This window comes from Balearica regulorum, chromosome 25 (assembly GCF_011004875.1).
Source record: "Balearica regulorum gibbericeps isolate bBalReg1 chromosome 25, bBalReg1.pri, whole genome shotgun sequence".
In the NCBI taxonomy this organism is placed as follows: Eukaryota; Metazoa; Chordata; class Aves; order Gruiformes; family Gruidae; genus Balearica; species Balearica regulorum.
Genome location: NC_046208.1, coordinates 2,915,470 through 2,927,718, shown reverse-complemented (window position 1 = coordinate 2,927,718; position 12,249 = coordinate 2,915,470).

The window sequence follows — 12,249 nt, the reverse complement described above, 5'->3', positions numbered from 1 at the left end:
TGCTTGTGGATGTAATAAGATAAGGTATTGTATCACAAATTCGCCGTTTGGAGCTGCACAGCGTGCTGTAACGTGAAGCTGTTTCATGCCAGCTAAAGAACTGGGGAATTTGATACTAAAGCTGTATTCGGATAATTCTGCCTGTCTGAATTATGCTGAGGGATGTCAATAGAAAATCTGCGTCTCTGCACAAAGTGTCAGACTGTGGGGCAGAAGCCTGGAGTCTGGCCCGTTGTTGCTCATGTGGTGTATTCCTTCCATTATTAGTTATTGCCATTCATTAATTAATGTGGTTTCTTGAAGGAAAAAATGAATCTGGAGATTCTTCAATCATTTTGACAGGCAGAAGAGATACTTGCATTTAGCAATATTCCTTTTGCTTTGCTGAGTTTAACTTTTCAACCTTGGCGTGCTGTTCCACATAGCAGATTCATTTAGCACAAAGTGCTTTAAAAAGCAGCTGCATCAGTCTAGCGAGTGAGTTGTTGCTTAGCACAAACTCGTCCTGTTTAATTTCTGCCTACTGACATCTTAAAGACAGAGGCTGAGTGCTTTTTTTAACCTGCCTAACTAATTTATACTTGTAAGCCAAGACTTTTCAATGGTGGGTAGCTGTTTTGGAGCTTCAGATTTGAGTCTTCTGCTTGATACGTTTTAAAGGGACCTGATTTTCCTGAAAATAAGTGCCAGGAGCTTTCCTAGGGCCATTCCAAAGGGCCTCAGAATTACCAGACTGAAAACTTTAGACGTATCTTCTGGTGACAGTAATGGTATAAATGACGCCCGGACTCAGGCGTGCAGGACGTCGCCACGCTCTCCCTTGCCGAGGAGCGCTGCGCTTGCGCCCGCAGCCGTACGCCGGGTGACAGGACCCCGTGCTTAACACGCCAGCGGCTGTTAAGCGAAATCTGCCAGTAGTCCCTATGCTCACTGGGCTGGAAGGAAGGGGAAGGATGTTTGTAAACCTTTTCTCCATGCAAGAGGCTGGGCTGCTGTGCGTCCCGTGACAAGGAGCCTGTCGGAGCTGCTGGGGCTGGGCTCCATCTCCTGCTTGCGCTGCCGACGAGGAGCTGCTCTTTAGGTAGCGCTCGAGTAAATTGTCTGCTGGAACGGGTGGTATCGGTGAAGCATCGGTCTGCGTGGGGAGTCGTTCTGAGCTCTGTGATTCTTACACACACACACACACGCCGTCCTACGGGAGGGGTCAGCGTGTGGCTCAAGGCTGTGTGGACTGAGGAGGTGAATTTTGCCATAATTAGGTTTTCTTGAAGCATCAGCTAGCACGCTAGTGCTAGGCTTCGCATGATTCATCTAATCCTTTTTGTAAACATTTGCGGCACAGACGATGAATGAATGGTAGGCAGCATTGGGTGTGTTTTCTTTCCTCTTGTCAAATTAACCTAATGGGCTTTACAAACACTTTTTAGGGCTTTACAAACGCTTTTTAGGACAGAGGAAATGTCTTTTCCTCTGAAGACTGTTTTCTTCTCTTCACATGAACGCATGTTCTTTGAACAAAGCACGCACACTAAATGTTTTCTGCGGTACCGTCTCTGTCTCTCCCCGGTGTTTATACAGACATAATAAATGTGCAGGGATATACTTGATGCAGTTGCAGCCGGCAGCGGCAGACATCTGTGCCCCAAGGCATCCGTGAACTTATAAGGAGTCGAAGGAGGGTTTGGGATCTGGTGCTCAGTTTGGGTCCAGAATTGCAGGGAGATGGGGTCATCGGCACGAGTTCTCCCCTCGCCTCTTGCGACGGGGCTTTAAATGACCGGTCCCTTCAGTGTGCTTCAGCTTGTTTGCTTTGTCTGCGGGGATGAAATAGTTGCCTGCGTTAAGTCTGCCCATTCTTAACTGCTGAGAGGAGCTTTCTAAAGATGAGAGGGAGCCAGCCCCAGCCTCTTGCTGAGGAGCGGAGCCATGTAAGGGTTCGCGTTCCTCCCGCGAGCTCGGAAACTCTGATATTTGGCTTTACAAGCAGAGGAGAGGTTTATTGGAGAGAATTGTTTTCCTGGGCAAGTGGGTTGCAGGTAGGAAGACAGAGACCATGATTATAGTAATTAGGTGTAATTAAGCATAGTCGAGAAGGGATTGAAAGAAATAAAGCTCGTGGCTGATTAGCCAACAGGATTTACTGTTGGAGGCTGTTGTAAAGACCAGTGAGGTTGTTTTTAAAACAGGTTGAATTTAATATGAAGTTCTTCACAATTTTAATTGTATTGTGAAAATACCTCGGGTGTGCTGCGTTAGAGAAGGGTGGTGTTGCGCAAGGGGATCTCCAGATGAGAAATAACGCAGCCAGTTCTTGCCCCAGGTGGTTTTCTGGCTGCGGGGAGGCTGCTGTGGACATGCGTCCCTGGAAATGCAAGAAGCCATAACCGAGAAGGAGCTGGGAGAGCTGCGCTGGGCTGGTGGTCTTTGAGGGCTGCGGAGCGAGAGGCCACGTGGAAGAAGATCTTGTAGGGCGTGAAAAAGAATTGGAAAAATAGGATTTCCACCCTGCCACGCTCAGCAGGAATCTCAGCAGCTCAGGCTGCTTACTCTGGCGTGGGCAAAGGATGAGAACGAGCGGACAGAAGAAGTATTTTACTCAATATTATCACAGGTCTGACCGATAATGCCCCAGGAAGGTCTTCACTCATGTCCTGCACCCCCCAGGGCTGTGCAATGCAGTAATATCCTCCGAGCCTGCGTGCGTGCCCGTCTTCTGTCCAGCCACTGCCACAACGTTGGGTGACAGTAGCACCGATAATTTCATGATAGAAGCTGCCAGTCTCCCCAGCAGGTGTTGATGATGGATGGCATAAATGAAATTATATTTGAGGTGTGGGCAGCCAGCTGTAAAGTCATCAAACAGGAAAGGTCACACAAGTAATTTACACCAGAAGTTCTCTGCTCTCGGAGCCATAAGCACAGAATAAATGTGTGTGGGCAAGCAGAGAGGGATTTTTTTTTTTGTCTGAGGCTGAATCTCAGAGACATGAACCATCCATCCCCGGTGTATCCCCTTCACGATTCCCTTCATTGCTGTTGCCCCGTGCGGAGCTCAGGGAGTAACGAGCCTTTGGCATAGTTTGGGCGTGATGCTGCCAGCTCCTGTCTGACGCGGGGCGGAAAGGGGCTGCAGACGGGCAGTCCCCGGGGCTCGTGCAGCTCCTCGGCCGCTGCCTCGGGGCTTGGGCTGCTGAAGGTGCCCGAAGAGACGCGCTGCCCACCTTTGGCTCCGTGCCGATAGGATTTAGCTGCTTAGATTCTTCTTTAGATGTAGATAAATGGGGAAACAATGGGGGTGGTTTAAGATGTTTCTGCCTCTTTGCCGGAGGTGCCCCGCAGCTGGGGAAGGCAGGAGAGAGAGAGAGAGTGTGTGTTTAGGGGGGCAAGTATAGGGGAGCTGCTGGTTATTTTGGGAGGTGCAAGAGGGGAGCAAACAGCCCAGCTTTCATTTTCCAGGCAGCTGGTGCTGATTCAGGATGTTTTTGCAGCAACAATTGTGTGGAGCTGAGCCACCGAGGGCTCGGTTACACATTGCGGCTGCAGTTACGTGTGCAGCAGCGTTTTACCTCCCTCATTGTCTTATTTCTCACTGCATGGGACACTGGTCGGGCTTTTAGGAGGAGCAGTAAGATGGCAGGAGGATAAGGGAAAGCCAAGACCTCCAACTTGGATTTTCTTCTTCTTCTTTTCCCCAGTCTAGTGGGATCACATGCTTTGCTGTAACTATTTCCAGACCACTCTTCAGCGCTTGCAGGACTAAGCGTGATCCATTGACACATCCCCATGTGATGGGAAATGCACGAGAATGACACAAAGCTTTATAAATATTCTTTGATGATTAATTTTTTTTTTTTTTCTATTAAACTAAAACCAGAGTATCATGCATCCTTCACACTGCTAGGTCTAGTTACTCACAGCGGATAAGATGGCCTTTATGAAATGTTTTCCCAGGTTCTGGTCTTGCTCCGTGGTCCTTTCTAGGAACTGACAACGTTACCGAAGGATGCTCGGCTTTCCCATAGGACCACAACAAGTGCAGCTTTTGGTGAACCCAACTTTCAGGCGTGCTCCCCCCCTTCCTTTCCCTGTCTCTGACCTCCTTGATGCCATTTGCAGAGTTCTTCCTACGTGGCGCTGCTGAGGGATCAAGCATCCGTGTGCCAGCAGCGGGGATGGCAGGTGGGCGGTTTGTCCCTGCTCTGCCCGCAGCCGCGGGGTGACCTTGTGCTTCGCTCGCCCGTCTGCAGCTCACGCCGGGAACTGCAGCCCTGGGAGAGTTGCCCTGAGCAGCAGAGCAGAGGGGCCCTATGCTTGCAGGACGGTTACGTTCTTATTTTGTATATAACTGGTTTGGACTCTTTTATCAGATCATCTGCCTCATTTTCTGTCTGCCGGTCGTGAAGCTTGCTCTTTCCACCCGGATCCTGCCACTGCAGGGGTGCGTTGGCACAGTGCTCGGTCCTGAGCCTGAAGTCCATCTGAAGAAGCCCAGGTCGCTCCTCTGACTCCCTTCCCCTGTCCGTAACACGGGGATAACAGCTCGAAAGGGATTAGTGCGCAGCAACGTAGGTGATGTCTTCCTACATCAGGGTACAGCCTGGTTCAAGCCTGTATCTGCCTCCTGCTAGCTCTGGTTTGTGCTCTAGCCAGCAGCCTGCAGCGTACACCAGCGTCCAAAAGTACGTGAAAGGGCAATGCAGGTGCTGCTGGGGCCAGGGAGCCCCAGACCTGCCTGGAAACACCCCCGCTGCCGCTTGCAGCACGGGGATGCTCCGGGGCACAGCCTGGGGATGCTCACATCCCAAGCAAAACCCCTTTAAAATGTAAACAAACCTCTTCCACACAAATAAATAAATGTTTCTGGCCTAAAAAAAAACCCCAAAACAGAGAGATACACCTCACCTAGCTCCTGTTGCTATTTTCTCAGTTGCTACACAAACAGTTTTATTTCTGGCTCGCACTGCGTGCCAGGTCCCAGCCTGCTGCAATGTAATCTTGTGTTATTGGTTTAAGCACGCCGGGGCGGATACGGCGGTTTCAGAGCAAAGCCCTTCCAGCACGGCCCCCAGCAGCTGCTCGCCCTGACCCCCCGCACTTTTAGCCTCTTGCTCGGTGGCCCAAGTGTTTTTCCACACACACCGACACCCAGATAAAGCCCCATCAGCACCCCGCTGCCGCCAGTGCGGGAAGACGAGGGCTGAGCAGAGGGGTGGGAGGCTCAAGGTGAGCCACCACCAGCCCCTTCCATTGCCCCCCCCCCCCAGCCCTGACCCTGCTGTGCCCAAAGCAGGGGCCACGGGGGTCCCTGCGCCCCGGCTCTTTGCACCAGCGCTGACCCTCAGCACAACCAGCTCTTTGGCTGCTCTGTGCCTTTCGCTGAAGCATCACTCAACCTGTCTCAGCCACCTTTTCATGGATTTCAGGAGATCACACGTGCTTTTTATCTTCCCATGGGTTGCAGTCTCCTCTCCCTGCAGGCAGTGCTCCTTGCTCACTTGCCCATTGCTGGGGTTCAGTGAGGCCCAACTGTTGATTATTGGCAATTAATGCTGCTAATTGCCATGGGAGAGGCTTCCTTCCAGCAGTGCTGGTCCTGCCTCCTAGCAGGGAGTAGCTGTGCTGAGATGGGGTGAGGACCATGTCTTCGCTTGCTCTGAGGCTGATCCCTGTGAGCCCTTTCAGCGCTTGGCTTTGGGCTCTGCTCACAGGTAAGTTGGGCTCCCAGCAGCAAGTCTTCTCCAGGTGAAAGCCAAGCGGTGGGGTGTAAAAAAGCTGTGCCATTTGGGATGTGTAACTGCTCGGGTTTGTATGGAAGCCTGCAGGCAGGCTTGGCCATCTATCTGGGGTGTTTCTAGGTTATCAGGTCGTGAATATATCATTAAAAAGCTTGTTACAGGCTGAGGGCTGAGTCCCCTTCTCTCCCCCCTGAAAAAAAAACAACAAAAAACCCAAAAAACAAACCAACAACCAAAACCCAAAGATGCGAACAGCAGCCAGCTGCTTCTGCAGCCAGGCTGGCAGGGTCTGAGCTAGCGTTGCCCTTCGGTCGCTGCCCAAAGCACCCGGAGAGGCTGCGTTAAAAACCACAGAGGGCAAACTCTGCCCTGAGGACCCTGAGCTCAAGGATGGAGCAGCTGCTGGGCTGCAAGGTGGCTGTGGGAGCAGGAGGAGCCATCCCAGCGTGGCCATCCTGTTAGCAGGGATGGGAGTGTTTGCAGGGTCCCCCCCGGCACGCGGTGCCCACCCTGACATAGAGACACCGGTGAAAATAATTTTCTCCAGCTCATGCAGATCCCTCAGGGCAGCCCGGGAAAGACAATGAGCGGTGAAGCGTGGGCTGCATATGTCCCTCTGGATTAGGGCCAGCCCAGGAGCTGCTTATGCTAACGGAGCTAATCTCCATAATCTTGTCACACAAATGCCTCCTCTCCGCTGGCAGAGCGGCAGGGAGTTGGGTTATGCGTGCGTGCCAGCAGATGTAAGTGGACTGGGAGGTGGCACGGAGGGGAGGCACATCTGGGGCTCACGGGGGGGCCCTGCCAGGATGGGTTCAGCCCGGGCTGGTGTGGAGACCCCTCTCCTGTCCCCTGCTCTGGGGTCTTGCCTCATCGTTCCTCAGCAGAGCGGGATGAGCTGCCGTCCAGGGGCAATGCGCTTCAGGATGCGGGCTTTAAAAGTAAATCCCTTTGCCCCAGCCCGGTGCCTGCAACCCCTGTGTGCTGCTGTTCCTCTGTCCTCGTGTCCACCCCGTGTCCTTTCCCACTTCATGCCATGTTTTTCACCTTTCCTGCTGGTACCTCCAAGTCTGTGTGTGATCCGGCAGTACGTCTGCTGACCTGCCTTGCTTGACGGGGTCAGGCTGGGGAGACTGTTGGTCCATCTCCAGGTCTGGTTTACCTTGTTTCCTTGGTTTGGGCATCTGGCAGCCTTTTCAGATCACAAATATTGCTGGCTGGGCCCCTGCGAGGGGTCTCTGTGCCACGCAGGCACAGGACCGCACAGTCCCTTCTGACCTTAAAAGTCTGACCTGCTCCAACGCCACCTCTTGCTGACGAGGAGCTGAATCTGTTCAAGTTCATCTGAGTTATTTCACGCTCAAAGAGGAGCCTCTGGGCTCCCTATCTCTGCTCCAGAGCTGCCCGTTAAATTGCTCGTAGCGATAAGTGATGTGGAGGCACGAGGGAGGATCTGCCTTCCCGCCTGTCATCGGGGCAGCGGGCGGCAAAGCAGACAGCTCTGTCCTACAAAACGTGACGTGTTTGGTTGGAGACCCCCAGGGACCACGGCGGCTGTGTTCGGGCCCAGGGGCCGCAGAGAACCGGGTGCCTCTCTGACGGAATCCATGGCGCACAGGGACCCCTTTTTATTCAAAAGATTGGAAGCTCGCAGTCTGATCGCTGAGCTGAAATCCTGTTCCCTCTCCATAGTGGCATTGCTGTGGGTTTTCTTAGAAAATAAATAAAACAAATAAAACAAATCTGCATTTAGAAAAAGTGATGTGAGGGCTAGACATGAGATGCTGATTGCTCCTTGCCCCAAGGCCGCGGGGCTGCTCTGCCGCTCAGATGTGCCTTGGGCAAGAACTAATATTTGCTTGCAAGCTTAGTTTTCCCTTGTGTGGGATCTGTGGTTTTACTTGTCAGTTGGACTACATCCCTTTCAGGGCAAATTATTTTGGAAGATCTATATTTCTGTATTTCTGAGTAGCGGTTTTTGTGACTGTAAGTTAAGGAAGTACATTTGGCATCATCTTGTGGGCAATGAATCAGGATAAATTTTCCAGGTGGAAAAATCACCCTGTGTTGAGAAAAGCAGTGTGATGGGTCAGAACTGGGGGCTTTTGCGTGTTTTTAATGTGCTCTTTCCTTGGGCTGAACGCTCCCCGAGGCGGTGGGGATGCTGCCTGAGGTGGACACGTGTAAGATGCACCCGCGGCACGAAGGTCTGCCCCGTGGGTCTCGCTGAGTGCTGGTCCAGAGGCTGGCGATCACGGGGTGCGCATCCTTCCCTGCGCTGGGTGTAGGGGCAGTCGGCTGGCCGGGGAAGGGAAAATCCTTGTACCCGTCAATCAGACAGATATAATCCTGACCAATATTTCCTGGTATGTCTGGCAATTATGGGCTCTGTATGTCAGCTAGGGTATGTCCAGTGGGAAGGGTTTGTGGAGCCGTTCCGCTCAGGTATGCGAGCAACGCCGGAGCCTACCGGGTGCTAATCTGCCGAGGGGAAGCCCAGCCCTGGAGCTGCTGCCTCTTCCCACCGTGTGCCAACGGGTGTTTCTCCTTCTGCCGTGGACGGGTGGTGCCAGTGGGGAATATCCCTGGCAAGGGACTGATATGGCCAGTGAGACCCATCCCGTGCTCTGACAGGGTTAGGGGAGAGGGTCTCCATCTAAATGCTGTTGCTCAGGCTTGTCTTGAGACAAGCAAATGAAGGGTAAAGTGAAGAAAAATCTGTGGTTTCTTTTTGGGTAATAAATCCAGGTTATAGTAGCTCCTTTCATGCTAAAGGATCCCACAGTGCTTTATAAATAGGTATGCAAACCACGCACAAGGATCACTTCCAAGCACTGAGACACAGCCGCTTCCTGGGAGAGCGGAGCAGCTGGTCGGAGCAGAGCTGGAGCTCCCGGAGCGATCCAGCTCCGTGCAAAGCAACCCAGAGAGCTGGACTGGCTGCTCGGGGTGCAGTGGGGCGGCAGCTCCTCACATCCCACCGTATCTGCATGGAGCTCATCTCCCGCACCGACACAGAGCTACGCTGCGCTCCCTTTGCATGGAAAAAAACCTTGCGGTGCTACAGTTCCAGTGCTACCTCCCGTCCTTATTCCAATCCTCCCATTGCTTTACAAATGACATTAATAGCTGTAATGGGGATTAACAATATCTTTTCAATTAAATTACCCCTATCCTAAAAGCACATGGGATTATTTAAAGGTATTATCATTTTTTAAGTGGGATAGCTTTTTACCAGCCTCATGCTTGTACAAATCTACCCGAGGAGAAGAACAGGATGCATCCAGCCTTAATGATCATTACCCTAATCTTCATGGTCTATTTTTCCTGGTAACTCTTCTATAATCAAATAACAATCTAGTTTATTACTTGCCAGGGAAAGCATGTTAGCAGATCAGCCACTCGTGTCATGTAGATGTAAAGACTGAGCCTGCTGCCGGCTGTTGCTTTTTTCCCTAATGGAGATGGAAGGAGGAAAAAATTGCTTCCCATTCACATCCGGATTAATTTTCTTGTGGTTGAGGACTGGAGGTCACTGCTGCTGGGTTTGGTGTTTGTAGGGGTTTTTTTTTGGGGGGGGGGTTGGGTTGGCGTTTTTTTTTTTGGTGTGGGTTTTTGTTGGGGTTTTCTTTTTTTTTTTTTTTTTTTTTGATAGCAAAGGCAGAAGCAGCCAGCTCTGGTGGGCTGTGCAGAAGGGGTTGCTCCTGCGGTGAGCCCCGTACGGTGGTGTTTCTTCTGCCATGTAAAGCCACGTGATGTGCGGTGAGGGGAGTGGGTGGATGGCAGAAGGTCTGGCTGTGCTCCACGGTCGTGTCCTTCTGCCTCTGAAAGATCACAAGGGAGATGGATATCTCTGTGCTTCTGGACCAGATTTTAATTGGTTAATGGAGAACCTGGAAATAGGTCCCCAAATCTGAGGATTAGCCTATTTCCAGCCTGTCTGCAGCACTAGGAGAGCGCCTTTGGCTGTGAATATGTGTGCCAGTGGCTGGGTGCTGCTCACCTCTGTGCTTCCACATCCAGCCCAGACAGTCTGCAAAGCGTTTGGCAGGTCCTCCGCAATAAATCACGGCGTTGGCCTTCTTCCTAGCGAGCCTAGGGGGGTGCCGTGGGAAGGGGTAAACAGGCTGGTGTACAGCAGGTAGAGACCTCCTCTTGCCCTGTGATGTGGGGAGAGACCCCGGGGGCCAGCAAACAGCCCCCAGCCCCCCCCTCTCCTTTTTGGGGGGGGGGCGGGTCAGAGGCACATCTGGGACGGGGACCCCAAACCTGCCGGCTGGCTCCCGGGAGGGCTCCGTTGCAAAACGCCCACCCCCGTGCGTGGACCTGCGGGGCGGGAAGCGCGGGGGCGGCAGCGGCCGGACCCCCCACCCCCGGGCCGGGCCGGGCACAGCCCCGCTGGGCTCCGCGGGGACCGGGGGCCACCTCGTGGCGACACCGGGATGCGCTTCGGGGCGGGTGGGGGGGTTGTGTGGGTGTGAGTTTTGCAACGCGCTGGGTGCCCTCGCAGTCACCCCACGCCCCCAGGGCTGGAAAGGGGAGGGAAATGGGTCTTGTGGTGCACACCGGGTGCCCCCGGTGTCCCGGCGTTGGGGGGGGCCAGGGTTGTCCTTCCCCGCGGGCGTTCGGAGCCCTCGCCTCGGGTGAGTAACCGAGGAGGTCTCCATGGGAAATGTGGGAACTCCCAAACTGTGCCTCCTCCGGAGCGGTGTTTATCTTTGAAATAGCTGACGGGTCGGGTTACAAAGCAAATATGAATGAAACTAAAGGAAGCGGAGTAGTGAGATGGGCAATCGTTTTCCTTTGACCAGATTCCTCCGTCAAGAAAAAGTTGGGCTGAAAGGCTCATTTCCCCAGACATGCCAAGACAATTCCAAGTAAGGGGAGACAAACGCTGGAAAATCCCCCAGAGCGTGCTGGCAGCTTTAAAGCATCTTTGATCTGTGATCTACTGTTACGGGGTACGCTGGATATAACGCTGACCCCCCCCCAAAGTCCCTTGTTGATTGGGGCGAAGGACGCAGGGTCAGATTCTGGGAGATGCCGCAAGTCCCAGAATTAATCCCCTTTCCTGGTAGGAAATTTTCTTGCTGCAAACGCTCGTGCCGCGATGTGCCGGGAGCAGACGAAGGCCTCCCGCCGCTCTGCGGGTTCCGTAGGGAAACTTGGGACCCGTGGCGAGAGGCGCAACTCTCGACAAGTTTTATTTATAAAGCTGCCAGCGCCTGGTGTAGGTTTACTCACTCTCCCATCTGGTGACTATCGCTGCCACCTCCTGACAGACGTTCCGTCTCTTGCTGCTAATGACGTACTTTGATTAGCTGGATCTGCTGCTTCACCCGGCTATTGATCAGTCACTGGTTAAAAACTGGCTTTTAAAAAGCATGAGCTGGCTCTTTTAACAGGTGGAGCGGTTTTATTGGCTTCAGTAAAAAAAAAAAAAAAAAAAATCCAAGAGGATGTTATTGATCACAGAAGGTGCTGGGATGGCAGACGTGGACCAGATGCCTCCTGCTCCGGTGCAAGCGGCTCTGCCCGTGTGTAGGGACCGGCAGAGGTCAGGGCTTGCTCTTCTCTGTCCTGCCCCTGTCAGGCTCTGGATTCTGCTTTCTTCTGGAGGCAGCTGCTTGTTGAGGACTCGATGTGTGTCTTGTGTACCGCGGGCCTGATGTTCCCTCTCCTGAAAGCCGCAGTCATTTTATTTTGCTGTCGCTTTCGTTTAGTTACAAATAGAAGAGGGAAGTCCCGCTTCCATGGTTTGCTCTGTCCTTGCAACACCAACGAAACTGCTGAAATCAGTGCAGATGGAGGTGATGGTTCCTGACCAGGACCCTCCATTGATGCATTTCAGAGTGGCTTCCAGAGCTCTTCATGGCTCACAGTGAGACTGGAGCCCGTGTGTGATTTGGGGCTGCCTGTCACATCGCAGCCCCGAGGATGTGGCTGCCGGATCCACAGGGCCCGGGAGCGTGTCCTGCCCCTCGCTGCCCCGGTGGCATGTCGGTCCCTCGGCTGTGCCGCGCAGGGTGGGCTTGTGTGCGTGGCTGGACATGTACCAGCCTGCCAAAAAGCAGCGCCCGGGCCTTGGGAGATTGCTCTAGGCTCTGCCATTTGCTCCTGGAATGGCTTTGGGCATGTTTCTTCCTCTGTCTTCCCCTGGGCACACTCGCTGCGTTTTGTGGGACAGTTGGGTAGGACAGGGATGAATTTCAAAAACCATGTGTTCTTTGCTTAGAAAACAGGGATTATCGGTGACAAGCAGGCTGTGCTTTTTATGTCCGTAAACGAAAAGTCTTCATTTCCCATTGTGCTCCAGCTGAAGAAGTGTTCTTGGATTTTGCTGGATGCCAGGCAGCTCAACAGCATGTTGCACCTTGGCACGGGTCCCTTCACTCTTCGCCTTGTCAGTGTCTTTATTGCATTCTGGGCTGGACATGGAAGCAGGGGTTGATTTGTTACTGTCAGGATGGCCTTTATTCTTTTTTGGACTGGTTTCTCATCCCCGGCCTTCCCC